The 18,828-nt window shown below is 34.6% G+C and overlaps 1 long non-coding RNA gene across 1 annotated transcript in view; it reads left to right on the forward strand.

Moving 5' to 3' along the window:
* The window catches only part of LOC141570401 (uncharacterized), a 213,610-nt gene extending 198,305 nt beyond the window's left edge, over positions 1-15,305 (forward strand). Inside the window, exon 3 of the long non-coding RNA XR_012494405.1 lies at positions 14,052-15,305. This is a non-coding gene — a long non-coding RNA (uncharacterized LOC141570401). The remainder of the gene's footprint in view (positions 1-14,051) is intronic.
* Positions 15,306-18,828: the final 3,523 nt, after the last annotated feature.

Raw genomic sequence — 18,828 nt, forward strand, 5'->3', positions numbered from 1 at the left:
TCCTTCCCATAGCCAAATTTGTTAGGACATTGTTATCCATGATTATAACGATCAAAATTAACTGACCAACTTTCCTATCACAGGTCATTTGGAAAGGGTAAGTGTTGAAGCCAGAAAATAATCAGACCCAAACAAAGTGTTTTTCATGTGATTAGTGAAAACCAGTCTCATATGGTCATTACACAATATATTTATCACTCAAGTTAAGAAATTATATTTATGCTATGTACAAAAAAAAGAAAGAAAACATCTTTACTAGTTTATATTTTTACATTGCTGTAAATGTTGGAGACATTTATTTGAATGTGCTATCAGGAATGTCATAAATCTACTCAGTGCATTTATTTGATTGATTGCACATCACGTATTCAAATAAACATGTACTACGTGATCACGTATTCAGATAAACACACTGCATTCATTTAAATGTCTTCACATTCATATTAGATTGAACATTCAAATGCATTTAAATCAGTCTCAGAAGTGACTCACTGATGTATTGTTAAAAGGTGAACATGATGCTTGCTAATACTTGTCTGTTAGTTTTGCAAACAGCCCATTTATGAAAGGCTGTTGTAAATACAAAGGACCAAGCCTTTGCTAGAGGTAAGTTTGCAAGGAATTCTGAGCAACATATCAGTTATTTCCAAAGAACCTAAAATAAACTTTATTAAACTTCCACAGAGGATGCAAACTCTTGTAATACAAGAGTCAGGTTTTGAGAAAGCCTAGGCTTTATCCAGACATACCTAATAGCAAGTTTAGGTCACAGCACATTGAAGTTTTCACCTGCCTCACTTAATTCATGAGGCTCATGACTAAATGAATACCTTCCATAGTAACCCACACACACATACTAAAAGAGTGAACCACAAAATAAAACAGACTAAAATAAAAAATGTAATGACATGCTTGATTTATTACTTTAGTTTTTAAAATCTTTGGGCATTTTCAAACAGGTTTTAATAACCAGATATTATGACAGATAGTGAGTTGCACTGATTTTTTTATAATATGAAAATTGTACTTCGTATCCTAATATATGGAGAAGAAAAAATATATAAACTATGTATTCTTATTCTAAAATAACCTCTGTTAAAGTACAATATTCAGGATTAACTTCTATTTTCTGTGTAGATTTTTTTCATGACTCTAATGAATGTGGTTTAGATGCAGTCATGTTCAACCTTTTGAAAAGACTGTTCATTTGAAGGATGTGGCCGTGCTTCTTTCAATGCAGTAACTTCTAGTGAGGGGTTCTCTGTCTTCAGTGCAGGTGGTATCAAACCACAGTTTGATAAATGCAATTCTCATGCACATCTCCTCTTACTCCCCAGGGAAAGATAACATTTTCATCTTAGGTGCTAGAGATATTAAGCATCAGCATTTAGCTAAACAGGATAAGGGAAGGCTATGAGATTCCAATGGCCAAGGTTGACAAGAAGCCCCATATGGGCAATTTATTCATGATACCCCTTTCCTCTCCAAAGTTACACAAGTATATTAGGGATTTCAAGCGTCTCTTAGGTGGTCACCCAGTCTGTTACTGGGAATTAATCCTCTGGTACTGTGGTGTTCTCTGAAGCATTCTCTTAGCCCAATCTCTACTCAGGCAAGTATGTGGATGATAGTGGATGATATCAGAAGGAGCCACAGTCCCTGTCCCCAGGTTACCAGCAGCATACCCTTGCTCAGTTCTTATTGATTGTTGGTACTCTTGCCCTCACACTGCACTTTAGGGAACACTTTGTTCCAATTCCCACTATTTGGATCACACATATCCAGTACCATTGCATAAAAAAAAAAGTTATTCTTCCTCCATCCAAGATAATAAACCATAACTCTCCTCTATGAACCTAAATTATTACAATAACAGTTAACTTCCAACACCTTCTTTTTCCTCTATGGGGTCTATGGATCCTGGGAGGTGGGGAGAAGGCTGACTCTCCCTTTAAGTGAGGTTCCCAGATTTAACAGATACTAATATAGATGCCCAGTTAAATTTGGATTTCAGATAAAGAAAGATTGATTTTGTGTGTGTGTAAGTATGTCTTATGCAATATTTTATAAATACTTACAAAAATGATTTGTTATTGATCTGAAATTCAAATTCGAGTATAATTGGACACCCTGTGTTTTATCTAGCAACTCTGCCTTTAGTGAAAACGTAGAAGGAAGTTACTTTTCTAATTACTTGTTGATAATTCTGCAGGATGGAGAGAGAGAGCAAGGGTGCAATTAATATTTCAATCACTCATATTGTTACAATTGATGAAATTGATTGTGCAAGTTGTCTCACTTTCCTCTTAGTTGGGGTGATTGTAAATGCAACTTTTATTCCAAGTTACTGATGTGCTGCTAATGGATTGCTGTCTCAATGTTTGTTGTAGTCTCCATTCAGTTTTGTAAGGGTTTCTACAGGACAAATGAGAAAGCAGTATTCTCAGTGCAAAAGGACAAACGTGCCATTGTCACCTTTATTAGTCCTGCAGTTGTTACAGTTACATGACAAGAGTAGGATCAACTGAAGCATGTGCGGGCACTTCTCCTTCTCGTCTTCCTCCTTCGTTTTCTACTTTTCCTTTTCTTACTGTTGTTGTATCCATCATCATCATTATCATCATCATCATCACTTTATTACACCACCTGAGAAAATGAAAACTAAAAACAAAACAAGCAATAATCTTCTCTGGCCCTGTATCTGCTAAAGAGGAATCACTTGATATTTCTGCACCCATCAATGTAATGCAGAGAACACACTGAAAAACATACTTCTCCAAACAACAATGGGGACCCTCAATAGCCTGCCAGTAGGGTGCACTTTACACACCACGACTAGTATTCAAACATCACAGCAGACTCCTAAAGGACTAACTTTCATAGCATTTAGGAACCTTTATAGCAATTTAACATTTCTGTGACATCCAAATATGTGAACATTTTTCTAGCAATTCATTTTTATTATATCATACAAAAATATTGGTCTCTGAGATGAGAAAAAAAAAAAGTGCTCCTGCAGATATTTTGAGAAACACTAAATTCTCAAAGCCAAGCATTGACCTATAACTTTGGGTTCTTCACAGCTTCTCACCCCAGCACTTCCTGTGGGAGAGTGAGGATAGTCAGGGAGGGATTGTTTTTAATATTTCTCAGTTGGCAGGGGAAACCCTAATGTTAAAATTATTTGTCTTGTCTAGCTTGTCTGGTTGTGTATTTTTCATGGGAATGTGCATTGAGGGGCAGAATGAACATGCTTTCTGAAAGCAGAGGGTTAAATTTTCTTAGCATAGTGATTTAAGATGAAACAGCATGATGGAGATGGGTAATAGATAAGGGGAGAGAGGTAATATTAAAGGCAGAGGCAATAGATGTTTTGTAGTAGCTCTTGAAATTTAAGTTTCAACTGTTTGCAAATATTCTTACTAAAAATACCTCTTTCAGAATTGATAAAATGACTAAAAGGAAGAAATGCTATACAATGCGTATTGCCAGAATGTGAGCATTCTTAAATCAGATTTGCATAGCTTTTTCCCCAAAGCTTACTGCAAAATTTACAGAGAAAATAGGTATTGTGCATTTATGAATCCATACTAGAATGACTCTCAGAGAATAAAAATAATCATTATACCAAAGTTTAGTTTAGCAAAGAATCATCATAATATACAGTACTTGCCATTTGGAATAATGTGTCATATACCTTCAGTTTGGTTTTAGTAGAATTCAGTGCAAATGAAGAAAAAACAGATATAGATAGATAGATAGATAGATAGATAGATAGATAGATAGATAGATAGATAGATATAAACTCCATGGTAAGATATTAGCTACAGAATTTGCCTTTTGACACCAGGGAGGACTGAATTATAGTTAGTTAAAAGACAATTGCTGTAATGCTCACCAAAAAGTTTGTTTTAATTCTTTTTGTTCTTTTATTTTTCCATATTACATTAGAGAGGATACATTTTTCTTAGATGCACTTTTCCTAAAGAGAATAATTAAAATCTATAGGTGTTTAATTTTTCAGGGGAAATGCTTTTAATACTACAGGGTCAGCTCAGAGGATTAGGTCAGTTAAATATTAAAGTATATAAACTACTGGAATCAAAGTTGAAAAAGCCCTATCAGTAGAATTGTTCATTAGGTACCCTTAGTCTAAATTAGAAAGTAGAACAGGATCCTCAGAACTGAGACTAAAAGTAAATTCTTAAAATCAAAACTCCTGCGCTTAAGAAAGAACAATTTTAAAAGAACTTTCAGTACTCTAATTCTTGACAAGTGTGGCTCATTTTCACTTGCTTTAGATGAATGCTTTATAAGTTACAAATGATTTTACTCCTCAGAGAATTTTCAAAATACATGTGGACCCCATTATACTATGATCCTCCTCCCCATTCCATTAAAATAAAAGAAGAAAAAGAATAACTAAAACCTCATACACAGAAAGTTATGATTAATTTTGAATGGTCTTTGTTAAAGCCTATTACACTAGCTGGTCAGTCCCAAGTGGTAGGTAACTAACCGTTCAACTGATTCTTTTTTTCGTCAGCAAGGCATATTTGCATGAATGCCATTAATATTCAAGGACAGGCACACTGATAAGCAATCCTAAATCTCAATTTGCAAATCTCAGTCTTAGATTTCCAGAGGACACGGAATAATTTACAAGACCTGTTTAGTGCTGGGTCACTAATTTTTTTAAATGAATATGGAAATATGTATATGTGTGTGTATATATATACACATATATATGTATGTATATATAAAATCTCCCATATATATTAATATGAATGTATATGCACATATAAATTGAATTTTCAAAGAAAAATATTTTAAAATTGTGTCATTTGCATGCAAATTTAACTTAAAACATCATTGTTATTTTAAAAGCTCAATCTGAAAATTATTGCATATTAATAAGTAAATATTATGCCAGAAATGGATTTTCTGATCTTGTTTTGAACCTTATTTCTGTTAAGCTTTACACCTTCATAATCCCTTCTTTTCAATTCTGCTTGTTTTGCCAGGACTTTAGGAGCTTATGTCATCAAAATAAATAGCCCGTAGAATTGAATAAAAATGAATAAAAATTTGGGCCTGTTTAAAGGCAGACAATACTACATCATAGGAAGATGATTTAATACAATTTTCATGAAGAGAAATAATTTACCACCTTTGAAATTAGTTTGAGATGAGTCACTTAAAATCTAATCTAAATAAAAATCTTACTTATTTTTAGCAAAGACTTTAAAACACTGTACAAGTTCATCAGTTCAAGGGCTTGAGAACACACTCCAAAGAGCTTCTGATACTTTTGATGTTTCCTGGTAGTGCAGACTCCCTTGGTTATCCTGCAGATCCACTTTAGAGTAGAAGCAGCAGAAGAAAAATACTACTGTTAAAGGGGAAAAATCAATTAGAAAATGACAATACTGTGTAGGTTAAAAGCAGTCTGACATAGGCTAGGTAGGGATAAATGTTAAGGTTGCTTTCCAGTTTTTAGGAAAATTCCAGAGCAGGGTCAAGAAATAGAAGAAGTCACCCTAGAATCCAACTTCATGAAAGGATGAGGTGTGTGGTGGTGAGGATTAGACGGTTCATAGAGTAAGGAAAGAGAAACACCACTTGAAGAGGAAGATAGAATTATGCAGGTTTAGATTCGTAGCATAATTCATCCAATTAATGTGAAAGAAGTAGTTAAAACAGAATTTCTACAGCCTTGATATGCTTTCAAGTTTTCTAAATTATTTAAACACTGGATCATTCTAGATGGAAACATGCTACAGTTTTTGTCAAACCTGCTATGATTTCTTTTAGTATGTAGACGGGTTACTGCATGCTCAAATTAAAGATCTATCTTGTTTAAAATAGAAAAACAAATGAACAAGAGTGGAGAAAACACACACACACACACACACACACACGCACCCCAATCTGATCAATGCTGAACCAAAACTACAACAAAAGTTCCTATCAGATCATTTTTCTCTAAGAAAGGAATTATTTACTATTTGCATTATCTTTTAAACCAGAATAGCCATCATGATTCTCAGCCAATTATGTTGGTCTTTTTTTTTTTTAACCTCTTCTCACTGCTATTGTCAAAAGTGGCTGTAATCTCATGCAGATGAGATATTGATCTGTTGCTGATGTTCACTGAGCAGCCAAAGGGGAATCACATTACCAGCTACAAACTCCATCAATCATAGTCTCCTTAATAACCACATTTAAACGATCTCACTTGGCATTAACTTACGTTACATGGCTGGCATCCAGACTTCAAAAAGGAAAAGGTTCATCTTGAAGAGTAGGTTTTAGGCCACTATGGATGATTTAAATAAAAGGTCTCATGCATTGCTCAGAAAAATGGGGTTTATTAAATGAATTAATTTAATCCAATTAATTTAGATCATGTCTATGGAAATAGGGCAAAAGACTCTTGTGCTTGTTTATAGATATAGGATTATGTCCTCAGCATACAAATTAAATACACACAAGTGAAGCTTGAAAGTGTGCATGAGACACGAAGGCGTGTATTTGTATTGAATCTTGCTTATTAAATGTGTCTCCTTTCATCTCCCTTCCTCCCTCCCCTTACATGCACACATTTGAAATGTTACCACGACATAAAAAGAGAAGGAAAAAGGGAGACACAAAAAAGATAAGGGAGTAATAAAGTAATAATGATAACTTAAAAACCTATCATTATTACTTCTGGAGGAACTAATGAACTATTATTTTAAGTGGCATGCCTCTATCATAGTATCAACTCAGCTGTTCCACTTCACTATTGGCAGACAGGCAGAACAGGAAATCATATGGAGGATATAGTAAGCATAAAAAAAGGCATTTCCTTCTCACTAGGTATTATCTCTGGCTCTTTCCTGGTCTAAAAATGCCACCAATTTGGAAATAGGTCCTGGAGGAGAAACTATTCTTCCTGCCTAAATCACACCTATATACAACCTAGCTTCATTACTGCATTTGTGTCCTCCCAGAATACTTAAGTTGGGTTCAAGTCCCTATTCTCAAACTTCAATGGAATAACACTTCTTTGGATAGATGATTAAAATGCAGAGTCTTAGGCTCCTCTCCAACAGTTTCAGCAGATGCTAGTGAGGTAAGGCCAAGGATAGGGCATTTATAACAAAGTTTCAGGAAATAGGGATGGTGATCTGTAGAAAATTATATAAGCAGTTGAGGTCAAGAATGAGAAGATTGCATTTTAGCTGTTTGTGTGGTTTGATTTATATCCAGAAGCTATTAAATCTTGATTGCTGCAGCAGCAGTTGGGAAGGGAATGTTATTTGATTTTCTTTGTGTAAAACCTTATGTGATAATGATAGCAACTCAGTAAAAACTAAGACTAAAACCAATAAAAACTGTGAGTCAATGAATAAAAAGTAAACAAATTGCTAATTCTAAACTAAACCACCCCTTTTTATGTATGTGTGTGTGAAGTAGATGGTGGTGTATGCATCTAGCCAAGTCGAATCATAAGCAAAGCAGAATTTTGTGTATCCAATCACCCCTGTTCCAAAACACATACAACAAAATGTATACATATATATTTTGTGTGTGTATATATATATATATATATATATATATACACACACACATGCATACATATACATATATATATATTTTTTTAATGAGCACAGCAGATAAACAAATATGAATTAAAACTAGATATCCCAAATTGCATTCCATAGAACATCAATCCACAAGAAGTCCAATAATTAAAGTTCCTGTGTTCAAATTAGTATAGGGAATGTTGCATTCTAATCCCCATGTACATCAGTAATTTGGAGACCAATAAATATTTATTTAATACAGATTTCCTAAACTTATTTACCCTATGTTAAATATCACAAGAAAGTGCTGCTCTGGGGAACAAAACAATAAGACGTGTTTTTTTCAAACTTATACTCATAGTAACTCATGTTGAAATTTTAATTTAAAAATTGTTTCTTTAGGAGAAAAAGAAAAACAGACTATAGTTTCTTATATAAAACAGTCTGCCATTGAAATTTACAAATTAGTAGAACATGTACTGATGAAATTATATAGACGGATATATCATATATTAAATATCATTTGTACAATAGAAAAATAGACTATTTCTAAGAGTGTTATTCATCATATTAACATACAAACAAAAAGCTAATATCAAGTGTTCAAAGTATTAAATGAAACCATAAAGAAGGCTTGCACACATGTGTTTTCCCTCTTGCATTTGCTGGCTACATAATTCACTATAGAAAATCAGAAGAGAAAAATACAGCAGGGCATTTATAAATATTTGCTGTATCCAGGTTCTTTCTTTATGCAAGAACCTCATTATTGCTATAATGTGCTCTGGCACATTTGGCCTCACCTGTTCCACCACGTGGATGACAATGTGCAATTTAATGTATTTTTACTCTAGTTGGCTATACGTCTTTCCTTGTATGCAGTGTACACATATGCATATTGTGTGTACACATATGCGTGTGTGTGTTTACTCTCTTTCTATAGCTATAAACATTGAAAGGCAGCATGTGTAAAATCCAAATCCCTGAAAATTGAATTCTACTTGCTGACACTGTTTCCCACATCAAAAACTCCTCCTCCCTTTCTATTTGAATCTTACTAATCCTTCAGAGACATCATCAATTCTATTCTAGTCTACAAAGCTTTCCTTAAAAATGCATTAATCCCTAAACTCCATCCAATTTTCCTAACCACATTGGTACTTGATTATACTAAAACTGTTATTTTTATTTGTTTAAATGTGGACTTAAAGATTATTCATTTTTAAAGACAATATTGAATACTTTCCTTAATGCACTTAATATTTACTTTGTTACATAAAATGTATTTGCTCTATGAACAACTTTGTCCACTTGTAATTCAGCATCACGTATTTAGTGAACGCAAATTAAACTGAAATATGTGGAGTATAATAAACTTCATAGGCTAGTATTTTGTATAACCTGGTGTTTAAGAGCATAGATTCTAAAATCAGTCTTTTGGGTGCCCACACCACATATTGTAGCTGCATGATCTCAGGCTAGTCATTTAACTTCTCTGTGCTTTAATTTTCTCATCTCAAAAATCAGATAATAATTGTGTAGAGAATATATAAATTAATACAGGCAAAACAGTAAAATAACTAGCATATATTATGGGCTTAATAAATGTTAGCTCTTGATATAGGTTAGACTTCTGGGAAAATACATCGTACGGGAAATGTTGGGCTATGATGCGTTTTCAACCGTGGCCTCAACTAACTCCATAGGGAGCTCTGAAGCTGGGATGGCTTTCAGAGTTGTTCCCTGGCAGCTAGGGGACTGTGCCTTTATATTCCTGCATCAACTACTTATTAGACTCAGGCTGCCCTGGAAAGGGGACATGAGTTTGGATTAGGCAACTTTTTCTTGCTTAGGATGGAGTGCTGCCGGGTGGTCACCCAGCAGAATTCTCAAGAGCTGGATAAATAAGTCTTTTAGCCTTCAAGTGGAATTGGGAAAGGGGCAGAAGAAGGTAGGGGGTGCATCTTAAGTGTTCACTTCACCTCCTATTGTTCTTGCTGTTGCTGTTTAAATAAAAATACACCATGTTGTAACCAGCTTTCTAAATGTAAATTCTATAAAGATTTTAGAGGCAACTGTGAACAGTAAGAACACAAAAGAGTGCCAATTTCCCTTTCCCGTTTTTATACTGCTTCCATTTAGTACTGATTTGCTCTGCTTGCTCCTCTACAAATGTTTTGGGTGTGTAAGAAATCAGACAGATTTTATTTTAAAGTATCGTTTCAGCATATTTACTCAGCATGGAACTTTTGTTTTAGGTATCATTTAGAATCACTTTCCAGTGATCATAAAAATTATAGTTTTGGAAACTATTTCTGAAGCATTTGTATATTTTTATATGAAGAAATGGCCATAATTTCCATGAGACCAAAGTCAACATTGTCACTGCAAATAAATTGACCTTTTTTCCAAATATATTCAGTAAACTTATTAATAAAAAATTACCAATTAAATATAAGAATAAAATAATTTAAAATGCTCTATTTAAAAACATTATGCAATTATGTAATTATTTTATGTTTTGCAAAGCTAAAATGCCCTAGAAAATATTTTAAAGTGGAGGTAAGTAAAAGTTGCATCAGGATTTTATTGGTTATATTCATGATTGTATGGAATAGCTCTTGATATTTAGTATTCCAGTTGATAGCTGCTGTTTATATCAGGTAAAAAACAGAGAGAGAGAGAGAGAGAGAGAGAGAGAGAGAGAGAGAGATACAGAATTTTTCTGTGCTATTTAGAAAGGCAAGTTTTCCTTGTTTCTTTTTTAATTGTTTTTGATCCTAGTCACTCCCTTAAAAAAAATCGTATTCACACATACACACATCTATACATGCATGCATGCAAACGTTTGCATACACACATAGAAAAAAGTAGTTATTTAAATAAAAAAGGAAGAGTCAAAACTTCATTTTGTTTAATTCTGTTCAATATTTTAAAACTGTTTCATTGTCAATGAGTGGATCAGACTAGTTCTGTTTCTTTTGTACATAGAGAAACAACTTTATATTCACGACAAATGCACTAAGGACAGAAAACGTTTTCTGGATAATCCAGTTCCCTCTACCCCCCCACCCCCCCCAAAATAAAAGTCATGCTGAAAATTTAGTCTTAGATAATTGAGTATATCCTATAAAAATGTTGTCTTAAATGTGCTTAGAAAATAGTTTTTAGACACACAAAGACCTCACATAAAATCTCAGTTCTGTCACTCCCCGCTTGTGACCTTGAAAAAATTATTTCTGTCGGCATTTATCTTATCACTTCATCTGTAAAATGGGGGCAATATCTAGTTTACCAACCTCACAAGGTTTATAAGAGGCTTAATGATGTCTTTAAAGAGCTTGGCACATTTTCTGTTATAAAAATTGTAGATAGTAAAAGACTGGTAGCTTCTATTTTGTGCATTTTGACGCAGAATTTTTTTTTTTTAATTTATTTTTTTTTACAGTTTATTGAGGTGACAATTGTTAGTACAGTTACATAGATTTCAGGTATGCAATTCTGTAATACATCACCTGTAAATCACATTGTGTGTTCACCACCCAGAGTCGGTTCTCCTTCCATCACCACATATTTGATCCCCTTTACCCTCATCTACCACCCCCCTGCCCCCTTACCCTCTGGTGACCACTAAACTGTTGTCTGTGTTTATGAGTTTTGTTTCTCATTTGCTTGTCTTATTCTTTTGTTGTTTTTAGTTCATATACCACATATCAGTGAAATCGTATGGTTCTCTGCTTTTTCAGTCTGACTTATTTCGCTTAGCATTATAATCTCAAGATCCATCCATGTTGTCACAAATGGTCTTATTTCATCTTTTCTTACCACCGAATAGTATTGTGTATATATAACACATCTTCTTTATCCATTCACCTATCGAAGGACATTTTAGTTGTTCCCATGTCTAAACTACCGTAAATAAAGCTGCAATGAACATTGGAGCACACGTGTCTTTATGGATAAATGTTTTCAGATTTTTTGGGTAATACAATTTTAACTCATGGAGCTTTGTGTAGTTTCTGTGTTAGAAATCATGTTAAGGTTCAATTATGTTGTGTAAACATGTTTATTCTTAGAATTTGTACACAGGAACAGAGGATGGAAGGTTAAATTTTGTGTAATAGGAATTGTGCTCTTACTTTATCTTTCTCGTTTAAATGTGATGCTGGGCTGAAATGCTGAAGGGTAGCCAAAAAAGCCCATTGGATTATAAATATAAACATATATAAATATCTGATGCACAGTCATAGGCATTATCATCAAATGTATAATTATATAAATACGTTAAGACAAGTTTATTGTCACATTTTGAAATAGATGAATGACATGCAATCGTGTTGCTTAAATACAAATACATTTTGTGGGAAAAGAGCATTCTATAGAATAACAGATAATTTAATCCAGCTCACCTAGGTGAACTCCATGTTTTATCTCCCATGAAACCATCAAATCAAAAAACTTTTTATGCTATAAACTAAAACCATTTTGAACTCTATAAAATTGAATAGCTTGTTCTACTTTCCTAAAAAAAAATAAAATTTGCATACCTACACAATAAGTCTCTTTCTTATTCAATGTTTTGATTTAGAATAATGAGGTTGCCCAGTCATCATTATTTATATTTTGTATTTCAAATATCTTCATGTCATATAACAGATATAGTCAGGTATTGTTTGAATTCATCTTTACCCTTTTCTTTCACTGGTGAACATTTTAAGTAATATTTTCTACAACCGTTGTGCAGCAGGAAGCTTAATAGAGATGCTGTTTCCATAACAACAAATAGGATTTGAACAAAAACACAATGCTCAGTGGCTACTGTTCCTCACAGTAGGTAAAAGCAGTTATTCAAAATTACCAGCAGCATGGCATTGAAAAAAGTAAATTAAAGCAAGGGGTGCTCAGAGTTCTGTTCCATATTTAGTAGATGCTTAACTCATAAATGCTTGAGGGGGCAGCTGTAGTCTCCCACTCTAAGCAGTATTTTCCCTCATTATCATGAACTAAAACAAAGAGTAGGCATGGACATTCATTTTGTGGATATTATGAGTTTTGTGAGTCTAGGAGGCACCAAAAATGACAAGGTAGAATCCTTTTAATTTGGCTAACTGCTCATATTAGATAGTGTTTTATGTATAATTTCTAAAACTTATAGTTACAGATGTTTACCATTTTCCAAAACTACACTTTACTTAATTTTGTTTCTTAATTTAATTTATTTAAAACGTAATATGTATCTATTAAAATTAAAAATTCCCCGAGGAAGTTCCAAAATGTTGTAGAGTAAGGGAAGAAACATCATCTGAAAGACTACATTGTTTTCATCGATTACTTCAAAAATCGTCTTCCTACCTCTTGATTCCATATCTTGGCTCCTATGATTGACCTTTATTTGAAATGTACACACTTTGAGTGTTTATAGATCCATTTACCTAGATTAAAAAATAATAATAATAAGGTTTGTCTTTTAAATGTAGAGGACTCTTAGAATTAAATTAAAATACAATTTAAAGGTACAATATAGTAAAAATAACAAGAACAGATTTTTCTTTTTTTTTTACAATATCAAATTCACAAAATGTGTGGGAAAGAGCTTGATGTGTAGTTAATTGAAACACAACCCCATTAACGAGTCTTTTTTTTATTATTTCTGAGGAGTGGGGATTCAGCTCTATGAATAATTTCAGGAACTCGATTTATTGCTCCTCAGTCTGTGCCTTTCCACTTACAGATAGCTCTAATTGGCAGTTCTTCTTACTCTCAGTAAAGTAGTTAATAAACTAAAATCTTCCTATTTATATTATCTATTCACTGTTGAAAGATGGATCTTTTTAGTCCATGGTTTGTCTCTTGTTCTGTTTAGTTACGGAAGCTTAAGGTAGCAACTGCCTCCATGCAGATGACTATGTGTAATTTATAAAGTGAGCCACAAATTGTTCAGTCCAATATCCCCTTTCTCCTCATAAATTTCACAATATTTATTTTTGAGCCTCGATAATAAAACATAGTTTTATTTGTATTATATTTTGAAGGGTGGTGTTTGCTCTCTCTTCTTCACTAAACTAATTTCCTTTAAGTACAGACCGGGATCTTTTCATCTTTGTATCCCTACAGCAACCATCACATCTTGCTTATAGAAAGTATTTAGTGACTGACTGTTTAATGCAATGGGTAGAAAATGATGAGGCATAATGATCAAAAATCAAGGTGAGCAGAGAAATGGCTCAACTGTAATCCCACTGCAGTAGACAGAATTCTAAAGTCCCTGTGCTTTCTATGCCCTGGTATCCACACTTCTACATAATTCCCTTTCTTTGATTGTAGGCAGAATTGGTGACTTGCTCCTAATCAATAGAATATGGCAAAGGTGAAGGGATGTTGCAGATGCAGTTAAATTATCTACTATGTTGACTTTGAGCTAATGAAAAAGGAGATTATCCTGGATCAGCCTGGTCTAATGAGGTGAATCCTTTAAAACAGGATCCAGATCTTCTCTGAAGAAAGAGACTCAAAGCAGCCAAAATATTCTCTTGCTGGCCTTGAAGAGGCAAACAGCTATGATGTGGACTACCCATGGAAAAAGCCACATGTCAGAGCACTACACGCAGCCTGTAGGAGCTGGGGCCTCAGTCCTATAGCCGCGAGGAACTGAATTATGCTCAAAACCATGTAAGTGCAAATGAGGACTCCACACTTCAGAAAGGACTACATCTTGATTGCAGCCTTGTGAGGCCCTGAGCAGAGGACCCAGCCAAGCCAAAACCAGACTTCAGACCCATGGGATCAAGGAGATAAAGAATGGGTCTTCTTTTAATCACTGAGCTTGTGGTAATCTGTCCTACAGCAAGGGAAAAACCAATATAACCTCTGAGGAAGCTTTGACTATGCTGTAGGGTTACTCTATTAACAGTCAGAATTTTATTCCCCCAAGTATGTAGACACATACTAGTCGGGTTCCAGCATATCTCCCTCTCTTATTCTACTTTCATGTGCTTAGCAGTTGCAAAGTTGCAAATTATAAAATTGGATTGAATTGATTAAAACACTTTGAAAAAACAATAAGTTATTATAAAATGTAAGGAGGGGGTTGCATTTTCACATTACCATCAACCCCTATTATTCATTTTGAACTACACTATTAGTGAAAATAAATGTATTTGTTTCTCCCCTCTTCTTTTTCTACTTGAGAGTATACATTTATCCAAAATATATTTGTTAGATAAATGCTATATGTGTAAAAATGTTTTAGATTAATTTGTAGTCAAAATGTGTTTAAAGAAGAGTTAGGAAACAATTTAATGAAACATTATACAATATTATAAGAGGGTATAACTATCCAAATAATGGCATCAAATCTGAAAATTCCTCCATAATCAAGACCAAATCAATCATTGTAACATGTATGATGTCTAAGACTTCGTTCTAGTCAATTATACTTTTTGGGGAAATGAGAATTTTATTTCTATATCTACAATTACAAGGCAAATTTTGTGTAGCTTGTAGCTATGTGACCATGAGAAATGATGCTATTTGCAAAAATTTTGATAACCTAGAGCTTTTGTAGTAATCAGTTTAGAATTTGAAAATATGGTTTAAATGAAAGATACAAATTAAAGGGAAAATTTAATCACTGTTCATTTGAATACATAGTGCTAAAATCTGCATGTTAAACACTGTATTTGATGTGTCTATTTTTACTCCAATTTCAAGTGTGGACAACGTTATTTATACCAATTTTTTCACACATGGGCTATTCACAGAATGTTGTGAAAACGTTAGGATGTACATTACCAAAGCTCAAATAAGTTCACCAAATCAAAATAAAGTTGGAAATTCTCAAATTAGAGGCTAATCTCTGATGAAAAATTTGATTGATCCCATTCTATTATTTACTCACTAGGAGGAGATACACACTTTCCGCCAAAACAAGGAACATTGTGGTATCCAATAGATATCATCACCAATAACTTTCTTTGCCTTGTTTAGGAAGCAAACAACTGTATATTCAAGCAGTATTACAGTTTGCATACCCCTGAAAACAAACTCACTATAGAGGTTTCATAATTGCACCCAAGCAGATAATTAGACAATTAGAGCTATTAAAAGTTGACAAAGCACCAAGACTGGATGAATTACCCCTATTTCTAGGCAAAGCAACAGAAAATAAGAAGACCTCCAGTGCATCTGTTCAATAGCCAAGTGAGGAAGAAAGTTGTGCCCAGAGGGCAAATGGTGGGAGGTTCAACTTCTCTATTCTCATCCCTAGGATTCAAGAAGGGATCAAGAAAGGATTTGCTGAGATGAAAAATATATCATTTTCACAGAACTATATTGAGCACATTAATAAAGTGAAATTAACTTTGCAAAACATGTACTTGTCTAAAAACATGAGAGGAAAATAAAACAATGAAATTAATGATTTAATTTTTGAAAAGCAGCTGATGCCTTGGCACACATCAAACATATATCTGAAACAAGCTAAGAAGCATGGCAAGGAAAATAGGTTATTAAGAAGATTTTGTTTTAAATATGTCAGAAACACAAGAGATTAAGATGAATTTTGCAAGAAAATAATATATACTGGTAAGATGGACAAACATAGTAGCCCTTGACTCCCTGATCTACTTGTTAAATTCACAGTGATTATACATGACTTAAAATTATTCCAGTTTCCCAAACTTAAAATTGTATTTGCCAAGACTGATGAAAGAGAATATTGGGATACTGCTTTGGATTCTGTTGGAAAGTATTTAGGAGTTGACAGATGGTGCATACAATTGGAGGTTGAAAAGGGTAAGAAAGTAATGAGACTGGGGACCAACAACAATTGGAGTGTCTTAAGCCTCAAACACAGCATAATTGTGGTGTGGAGTAGGCAAAACAATTGAGTTTAATGTATTCGTAATGTTTGTTAGAAGTATGAGAAACAAAACCTGGAGGTGTAGATAGAGATGAAAGCATAAGTCAAATGACTGCAGAACACTCTACTCATTCAGTCACTAGAAAATTCAGGAAACAAATATTTATTCATGCAAAATTAATGAAAGTGTGTTCTTAATGACTTTGTATACATGACATTAATGAACATCAGCACTTATTGAACAAAAGGAAGTGGAAATCACCAACTATTAGACTCTATTTGAACAAGATTAGAGGAGATAAAATAATAACTAATAATAATGTTTGGGTGATATGATGAAGAGTAAATTTGACTGAATATAGATGGAGGAGGTCTTTTGAAGGACTAAAAGAAGTATAAATAAGATTTATTAATTAATTGATACCGAAGAACTATCAAAGGAGTACAGTAATCTCTAAGAACATATTTGGAGGCAGTATTGACAGGAAACTATAAGTAGAGGAGGGTGACATAACCTGATTTTAACTCAATAACATTTCATTTGTTGGTAATTCATTTACAGTAAGAGAATCATTTATCTCTAAGCTTCTTAAGCATGGAGAACACATCTAGTTTATCTTGGTGTCACTGTAAGTACATATAAAAAGGCATGGCATATATCAGGCATCAATACATACAGAAAAAATTGGGGTGATGTTATCAAAATGGCAGCATGAGGTGAGCCTCTTGAAATCTCCCCTGGAATTTACAACAAATTGAACAACTATAACTCCACAAAAGACTCCCTGTGCAGCAGACAGGCAAGACTAAGAGGCAAACTACTGAAATCACCTAAAGGTGGGCAAATTGCGCTAGTGGGGAAGGAGGGAAGGGAGAAGTGCTGAGACGGGGCCCTGCAGGCGCAGGGTGCAGACCAAGCTCAGTTCTCCGAGCTCCCTGCACCCTGGAACTATCACAGATGAGGGAGAGGGAAGAACTCAGACTGCTATGGCTCCATTTATGGCCCACAGGGCTGAGGGGACAGCATAACATGGCTGAACCCAATGCTCACTGCAGAGACCTTGGAGCGAAAACTGAGGGAAGAAGGCTGAAAACAGTGGTTTAAGCCCTCGCTGCCAAGTAGAGAATGGAAGCTTTAGGCACTGAGCCTAGCTGCTCCCTCCCTACCCTCCTAGATCTCACTCTGTCCCCACCTGCCCAGTGCTAGAAGTGGAACAGTAGCAGTGTCAGATCAAAACAACAGAATATTTGCAATTCGGAGAACTACGGTCCACAGACATGGACTCACAGCCCAACTAGTTCTGGCAAAGGGAAGGGAGCTGTGGAAGCAGGACTGGCTGTGGTGGTTGTCACCTCCATTGTGCTGGGCCATCTCTCACAACCCAACCCTCCCCTGGCACCACCTATCTGGGTGAATCCCTGCAAGAGTAAACAGAGTTGCTGAAACGTGCAGGCTCTGAATCTGGTTCAGGAAGAGCTTTGGAACTTCAGAAGCTCTCTGCATCCCCAGATGGAGGTGGCACTGTATGACCCATGTGAACTGTTCACAAAGGAGACCCCACCTTCTAGGCAATCGCCCCACTGAGTGAGATGCCAGAATAGTGCAGAGAAAACACAACACTACAGTGTGAGAGAATAAAAAGTTGCAGTTGGAGAGAAAATTAAACATGCTACTAACACCCACTGGAAAACAAAAAAAAGACGTCTTTCTATCAACCTGTTGCAGAATCCACTACTGTAGATGTCTAGGAAGAGAAATGATAAATCATTAATTGCCATGAATAACCAAGGCAACAAAACAGCTCAGAAAGAAAATGAAAAGTCTCCAGAAAATGAACTTAAAGATATGGAAATATATGACTTAAATGACAGAGAATTCAAGATTGTAGTTCTTAAAAAACTCAACGAGATGCAAGAAAATGCAGACAGGCAACTTAACGAACTAAGAAATATAATCAAAGAACAAAATGAACATTTTACTAAAGAGATTGAAATTTTAAAAAAGAACCAAATAGAATTTCTGGAGATTAAGAACTCAATAAAAGAAATGAGTAATGAAATGGCCAGCTTAGGTAGTAGAGTTGACTAGATGGAGGAAAGACATCGAAGATAGAAAGCTGGAAATGACACGGATGGAAAAAGAAAGACTTGAGACTCAAAAGAAATGAAAGAACTCTATAAGAACTTTCTGACTCCATCAGAAAGAGCAATATAAGAATAATGGGCATACCAGAGGAGATGAAAGAGAGAAGGGAACAGAGAGTATATTCAAACAAATAGTCAATGAGAACTCCCCAAACCTGTGGAAAGAACTGGATCCTTGAATCCAAGATGCAAACAGAATACCTAATTACCTCAACCCCAAAAGGCCTTCTACAAGGCATATTGTATTGAAGC

This window comes from Rhinolophus sinicus, linkage group LG03 (assembly GCF_036562045.2).
Source record: "Rhinolophus sinicus isolate RSC01 linkage group LG03, ASM3656204v1, whole genome shotgun sequence".
NCBI lineage: Eukaryota > Metazoa > Chordata > Mammalia > Chiroptera > Rhinolophidae > Rhinolophus > Rhinolophus sinicus.